Genomic DNA, 8,331 nt, shown 5'->3' on the forward strand with positions numbered 1-8,331 from the left:
TGACTCCGCCCCGGTCCCGCCTCGCTCGCCTCCGGCCCCTCCGCTTCTTGCCTTTCTTTGCTCTCACCTCCTCCTTCTCCGGGTAGCTCCGCTCCAAGCCCCGCCCCAAGCAAGCAAATAAATCTATCAAAGCAGGGCGCGCCCCAATAGCCTTAAGAAGAGAGCAGCGGGCGCCACGGCCCTGGGGAGGCCAGGGCATCCCGCGAGGTGTGAGCGGCTGGCGATTACAACCTCCGCCGCGGGAGTGTTTCCTACGTGCCGGGCACCACGCTGGAAGAGCTTCCTAGGCATTCTCCCTTTTAATCCCCGCACTAACCCTAAGGTTATTGGAGACCCATTTTACCGATGATAAAAATGAGCCCCAGGAGGCTGAGGGGTTTGCTCAAGATGACACACGTAAGCAACAGGCCTGGGATTGGAGTCCAGACTCCGAGGTCTAGGCGCTGCGCCCTGGATTCCCTCTCCTTCTAAACAGTCCTACTCCACGCGCGAGTCACACACGCCGCCCCCTCCGCCCCGCGTCGCCACGGTACAGCCGCCTTTCTAGCAGTTTAGTCTGAGTAGGCTCAGCTTTTTCCCGCATCCTAGGCCTGGGGCCCACTTAGAACGTGAAGCAAGGAAAGCCGCAGCTGGGCCAGGGTCTCCAAAGCGGCAGTGGCACGTGAGTATAACGTCTGATTTGCCAGACTGATGAGCAGCCCTGGCCAGATGCCACGCCCGCCCCTCCGCCTCTGCTTCAGCTCCTAGCTCTCAGCCTCCTGCGGCCTTTACTGTACCCAACTTGTCCCCCACCTACCGGGGATGAGAGGGATTCTGGGGGCAGGTTGAGACTCACCCCAGCCCCTGGAGCCACAGGGCCCCTACGCCTCTGATTTCCCCCCATATCCTCAGCACCTACCACACCAGTTGCCTGGTAGGTAGTAGGCGCTCAATAAACGAATGGATATTCTTTGAATGCCAGCTTTACACCCACGCGGTGCTGGGAGTGGGGCCTAAGACTGAAAGGCACGGGAACCTGTCCTCTAACTTAATGTCTCTGGAAAGGTCAGGGGTCACGTCATATTTATCTCTCGCCTTCAGCATTCAGCTCGTTTTGGCACATGGTCTGCTTCCACACAGGAGTGAAAAGGTGACATTTGCAAGAGTTTAAAGCAATTGTAACAACTGGCGGCTAGGCGGGGCACTTGGAGAAAACAGGACACCAGAAAAAGCTTGTATGTGGCAATGCTGGGAGGAGTCTGACCTCAGGACATTAGAAGAGAGGACACTGAGTGCTCTGGGTGGCAGGCAGTGGCCTGGGGAGGGCTGGGCGGCAGGGGCTGTCCCACTGACAGGCTGCTTTTGAGCAGAGGTTTGGTAAAACGAAGACAGCGCCGTGCCTGGGTCAGGGGTGCTGGGGCCAGGTCGGAAGCAAGCCTGTGCGGTCACATCCCAGCCGCCACTCGCCCAGAGCCTGGGATGAGCTGCTTGGCACAGAGGGCAGGAGCAGAGCCAGAGCAGCGGGTGGCCTCCCCACTGGCCCGTTTACAGCTGTGGCACCTGGAACCATTTCTCCGCGTCGCCCTTTTCATCTGAAAATGGGGGATGGTACGTACTACAAAGGCCGATGGGAACCAGCATGGAGTCCGGGAACAGGACCTGGTCTACCTGTGGGCACGCTCCAGTTAAATGTCTGTGACCTATATTTTAATTATTTATCATTTATAGTATTTATTACACATCACCTATTTAAATGCCCTATATAGAAATGTTATATAACCTAACCTACAGAAATGCTCTGTTATAATATAAATGTTAAATAAATATGGAGAGTGGGCCTATTAACAACATCATTCTTTCTTTACCTTTTTATTTATTTATTTATTTATTTTTTTGTACTAGGGGTTGAACCTGGGGTGCTTTACCACTGAACATATCCCCAAATCTTTTTATTTTTAATTTTGAGACCGGATCTCACTTAAGTTACTGAAGGCCTCATTAAGTTGCTGAGGCTGGTCTTGAACTTGCAATCCTCCTGGCTCAGCCTCCTGAGTGGCTGGAATTACAGGCATGCGTCGTTGTGCTAGGCCCAACATCATTTTTTTTTCTTTTCTTTTATTTGGGGGGTTTGGTTACAGGGGATTGAACTCAGAAGCTCTTGACCACTGAGCCACATCTCCAGCCCTGTTTTGTATTTTATTTAGAGACAGGGTCTCACTGAGTTGCTGAGCACCTCACTTTTGCTGAGGCTGGCTTTGAACTTGTGATCCTCCTGTCTCAGCCTCCCGAGCCGCTGGGATTACAGGCCTGTGCCACCGCACCTGGCTCCAATATCATTTCTTGACATGAAAGACAAGTGTACAACGTGCAGGAGCATCTAAGTAATAAGAGGGGAGTTTCCTCCTGTTCTCTTAGAAGGAACTCTCTCCTAGCTTCATTGTGACAAAAAAATGGACCTTCTATCTTCATAGCATCAAAAGAAAGTGATCCCACCTGGGTAGTGACACACATCTGAAATCCCAGCGACTGGGGAGGCTGAGGCAGGAGGATGGCAAGTTCTAAACCAGCCCCAGCAACTTAGTGAGACCCTGTCTCAAAATAAAAAATCAAAAAGACTGGAGATGTAGCTCAGTGATAAAGTGCCCCTAGGTTCAAACCCTGGTAACACACGCGGGCTCACACGAAATGATCCCATTTGTTTCTCATTAAAAATAAGTAAAATAAATATTGTATCCCTATTTCATAGAAGACAAAACTAAATCCTGGCAGCAACTCAAACATACAGATCTAAAATAGAATGCCTCATTTCCAACCCTACCCCCAAACTGCTCCTCCCTTATCAACAAATGGCATCGCCAGCTCACCAGTTGGCCCTAAGCCTCGACGCCATCTAGGTCTCCTGTGTCTCTCATGCATCCTACAGCTGACCATCAGCAAATCCTGCCTGCTCCGCTTGCAAAACACATGCCCTGGCGGGGCATCCAGGCCACCCACCAGCATCTGTATGGGAACCGCTGAGCTCTCTGGTCTACCTCCTTCTAACACTGCTCCTCACTCACCAGCCCTCTGCTCAGCAGCCAGAGCCATCCTTTAAAAAATAAAAGCAGATTGAGTCCCACCAGAATCCAGACCTACCAGTGAATGCCCACCACACTTAAGCTCCAAAGTCCTCAGGGTACCTGAGGCCCCACCTGACCTAACCCTGACCTGCTTATGTCACTACCACTTAGGACTACGGGCCCTGCATTCCAGCATGCTGGCCTCCTCCCTGTGCACCGTGTGGGCTGAGTCCGCCCTGCCCCAGGGCCTTTGCACTGCCTTTGCAGCCTTGCCTGACCCTGTCCCGCTTCACACACACATCCCTGCTTACGGTACTCAGGCCTCTGCTCAAACTCCCCTTCTCAGATTCACCTTGCCTGACCATCTCATCTGAAATGACATCCCTGTCACATTTTGTTCCTTTATCCAGTATTTCATTTCTCCGGAGCTGGGGGTCAAACCCGGGGTCTCACACGTGCTCGCTGGGTGCTCTGCCTGAGCTCCAGCTCAGCCCTTTTCCCTGTAGCTCTGATCACTGCTTCACGTTATATTAGACATTTGTTTATCATCTTCTGATCCCACAGATGACAAATTCACTGCCGTCAGAAACATTCATGTCACTTCTGACTGCCCAGCACCTAACACTGTGTGTGGCACCTCCTAGGCACTAGAGGCGTGTCTGTGGAATGAATGCTTGCCCACTCTTCTAACAGCCTCATATTGTTATGGGGATTGTAAGAGTTGATGGTTTGAGGGTGTCCCCCAGAGTTTCATGTGTTGACTTTCAGTCCCCATTGTGAGATATTAAGAAGTGGAAATTTGCCAGGAACAGTGGTACATGGCCTATAATCCCAGCAACTCAGGAGGCTGAGGCAGGAGGATCCCTAGTTTGAGGCTAGCCTCAGCAATGAGGTGAAGCCCTAAGCAATTTAGCAAGAACCCATTTCAAAATTTAAAAAAATAAATAAAAAGGTCTGGGGATGTGATTTGGTGGTAAAGACCCCTGCGTTCAATCCCACGAACAGCCACCAGAAAACACAAAACACAAAAAAGTGGAAATTTAATCTCTGATGTTGAGAGGTGGGTCTTCAGGAGGACATTGGGATTAGATAGGGGGCCGTGATTGAGTCCTGGTGGCTTTATAAATAGAAGAGAGACGGAGGAGGCACACAAATATCTCTCGCCGAGTGACGCCCTGCGTGGCCTTGGGCCTCTGCCAGCAAGAAGGCCATCTCCAGATGTGTGCCCTTGACCTTGGACCAGAACTGGGAGCAAAAATAACCCTCTTTTCTTTATGTCTACCCACTCCGTAGTATCGTGCTATTAACAACAAAAGCAGGCGAATACTGTTAATATTTAAAGTCTTCAAAACTGTGCCAAGTGCCACGGGCATGGATGATTTTGGCACTAGAAGTGCCAGGTAGAGAAGGGAATGGCCTCGAGTCACAAATGCTTGGAGGCCCGTTGGCTGGGGACGTGAGACAATCCCAGGATACACCCACCGCAGGGGATTTGGGAGCAGAGGAGGCCTCTGAATTCGGAAGGGGGAGCCCGTGATGGTGACAGGCGACCTGGCCCCAGGTGTCCGGGGTTCCTAGTGTTCACCAGAAGGAAGGAGATTTCCTAGCTCGGGAGAGGCAACCGTCGGGATAAGTCAAGGAGGACCGCCTGGCGGAGGCAGCCGGGACGCGGTGGGATCACGGCAGGCGCTCCTGCCGCCAGAGGGGACTTCGGGGCCTCCATGGCTCAGCCTCCAGGGCGGAGGTGGCAGTGAGGGACTCCAGGCGCAGCGCTGTGGAGAGACCCCTGCAGTCGCCCCAGAGACGGGGCAGGGGACTGAGCGGAGGCTGGAGGCTGAAAACGTTGGCGCGGATCCGTGGAGGTGGGCAGCTGGGGCGCTTCGTGTCCGGGGGGCTGGCGACCTCTGAGCCTGCTCTGCCTGCAGCCCCCGTTGCAGCAGAGCTGCAACCCGCGGTGCTCGTGCGAGGCGGGACCCTCAGAATGGACGGCGCCTTACTCCTGGGGTGCTGGTGAGAAGCCTCGGAAGCCCGGCTCCTGCCTCCCACCCAGTACCCCAGTTCCAAAACTGAGCCTGAGGTTTTCTTTCCCCTGCTTTGGTTTGGAAGTGGAATGGCCCCCAAAGGTCCAGGCACCGAAGGCTTGGTCCCCAGGGTGGCACTATTGGAAGGTGGCAGAAACTTCAGGGGCAGGGCTCAGTGGGAGAGGTCCTTAGGTCTTTAGGGGCTTATGCTTAAAGGGGACTGTGGAACCCCACCCTCTCTCTTTGCTTCCTGTCATGGGATGAGCAGTTTGCCCTGCCAGGACCTGTGGTTGCTTTGGACCAGAGGCCCAAAGCAACAGTTCTGCCCCATCTTGTACTAGAAGGTCCCAAACTGTAAGCCATAATAAACCTTTTGTCTTTATAAGTTAACTGCCTTACTATACTTCGTTATAGTGATGGAAAATCATCACATCCCTCTATTCATGATTCAGCCCCGATTTTAGGCACATTTGAATGTCATTTAAAATAATTACCTTGTGGTTCCAATGTTTAGGACCTTCTAAGCCTTTCAGAAGTAAAAATAGAAGGATTGGGTTTTTTTTTTTTTTAATTCCCATATCTAGGATGATGCTAAAATGGAATTTGTTAATTTAGTTTGGTGATAATTGAAAATGTTTTCACTGTAAAAGTCATTTGTGCGTATTATAGAAGTTTCAGAAACTCAGATGAAATCAGCCTTAATCCCTCCATCCTGACATCTACAGTAAACAATTTGGTTTGCTTCCACAGTCTTAGGGACTATGTTAATATTTTACTGAAACATAAAAGAAAAATTCTCATTATTTATGTTTGCTTTTTGTTCCTTTCCACACGAAGTGGAAACAGTCTTTGGTTATTTTTAGCCAAGTTCCCATAAATACCCGAGATCCTTATAAATCTTAGGATCTGCAGAAAGATATACTTTGGCCATTCGCGCAGGACGTCGTCTTTGCCAAGTTGGAAAGCGCGAAGCCTTGGGTGGGCCCAAGGTCCCAGAGCAGCGGGAGCCGACAGTCAGAATGCCCGCCGTCCTGGATGGAGTCCCGAGCCCCTGTGCATGGCAGAGTTTCTAAGACACCTGGGGTGGTCACGCAGGCAACCCGGGCTTTCTGGTGGCCCACAGGAGCTGCCAGGGCGGGGCACGAGCTAGGCCTCTGTGCCTTCTTCCGCTGCTTTCTCAGGTAGGGGCCAGTACCCAGTGCAAACAAAAACTGATTTAAGAAAGTCCAGTCACTCCCTGAGTCCTCAAGGCAAGCATTTGACCTAAATCAGCTGACCGAGGCCAGTACGAGAGCTGCCCTTGAACTTTGCTGGACAGTGAAGTCCCTATTCTCCATCTGCACTGCCACCCCCACCTCCCCCGCATGCAGGCTCCCATCCCTCTGGGAAGAGAAGCACACTTGTCTCCCCTGTGGCCACGAGAATGGCCATCCGGGGCTAGAAAAGCAGTGCCGGGCTTGTGCGGCTGCTCCGTGGAGACAGAAGCATGGGACAGCAATGGCCACTGTCTCCTTACCTGGTCTCCTCACCCTTGTACCTCCTCCAATCTGTAAGTTCTCCAGAGCCTCTGGAAGCATGGGTCATGTCTCTGGCTTGCCTAAAGCCTGCCGGGCTTTCCCCGTCGCCCTGGAGGTAATTCCTTGTTGCTATGCCGGGGGCTCTGCCCTCTGCTAGCTGCTTGCTCTGGTTCCACTCACCTTTGACCCAAAGCCCCCTTGGCTACAGTCACACTTGCTTCCTCCTGATTCCTGGGACTAGTCTGGTTCTTTTCTGCCTCAGGACATTTGCACTTCCTGTTCCCTCCCCTGGGGATGTCCTTCCCTCTGTTTGTCCTCCTGGTTGGCTCACTTTGGGCCACTTGGGCTCATTCAGATGCTGCATCCTTCTTGCCCTATTGAAGGTGGCAACCCTCCCCAAATCCCCACAATTGCTCTCCAGGAACACCCTGTTTAATTCCACTCACCGCACTTACCACCATCTCTGAGTCTGCTTCCATAGTCGTTCTCCTCTGGCGACTTGGGGCAAGGGGTTTTATTAGTTCACTTACAGCTATATCCCGGAGCCTAAAATAGTACTTGTCACTTCACTGATAGACAACAAAAACTTGTTGAATGAATAAATTAGCCTCACAGGCATTAAAGCATTTTCCACTGTTGTGCAATAGCATGGAAAAATGCTTATAGAATAATGTTGGATTTAAAAGACCAAAACCATATTGTATGCATAATATTATTACAACTACACAGTCTCTGGCACAGGGTGGCTCGGATTAATGAGTTTTTGACCTTACAGTGGTACAAAACCAATATGCAATCAGTAGAAACTACCTGGAATTTGGAATCTGGACATTTTCCTGGGCCAGGGATCTGCTGTCTGATCCTCTCTGGGGACCTGGCCATGGCAGCCAGCGGGCCATGATCACCAGGAGAAACAGCCCCTTCTGCACATGCTGTGCTGCCAGCACTTGGGGATACAAGTGTTCAGGAAGTGGTATGGCATATTGGACCCTTCAGCATAAACAGGCTGTGTGTGAGACGGTTTTCCCCAACTGCAGGCTGATGTATGTCCTGCGCAGGTCGAAGGCAGGTGATGTTCCAGTGGGTCCCGGGGAGGACTGAGCAGCCCCCTCCACTCACGGTGGGTGGGTCGGGATGTGACCCTGCCGGCAGCGGGGACCATCGTCCTTAGTCTTGGCCTTATTATCCTAGTAAAATGTGCCTAACCACAAAGTCGCCACTTTAGCTGACAATTCAACGTCACCCAGCGCACTCATGTTGATGTGCGGACAACGACACACCTGTACTTTTAAGAAGAAATAGCCTAAAAATGGAAAGTGATGCACCTGTCGATATTCCTGCTCTGCCCTTTATTTTTTTTAGATTCACAATGAAGAAAAATTCATTTAAAGGCATGGGTGGACTGAGTTCTGGTCCCACGGCTGGAAACAGCTCTCATCCGCAGTCCCTCATCTGGGCACTGAGTGTGAACTCATCAACGGAAGGAACCTAGATGGTTCTTGCTGGTCACTCAGGAGGCCTCTGAAATACCCATCTCCACAGGTCGCAGGCCGCGGGGTTCTGGCCTTTGCACGCCCTGGGCCGAGAAGAACATGCTCTCTGAAGCCCCTTCCCTGGCCAGGGGCTCTGGGAGGGTAGGGATGGGATCGCACAGCAGTAGCTCCTCTGATCCTTGAGGGTATGTTCCAAGATGTTCCATGGAGGCCTCAGAGCTCCATGGTACTGAATCCCATAATGTACTTGATTTTTTCTTAA

Source organism: Sciurus carolinensis, chromosome 7, assembly GCF_902686445.1.
Source record: "Sciurus carolinensis chromosome 7, mSciCar1.2, whole genome shotgun sequence".
NCBI classification, from domain to species: domain Eukaryota; kingdom Metazoa; phylum Chordata; class Mammalia; order Rodentia; family Sciuridae; genus Sciurus; species Sciurus carolinensis.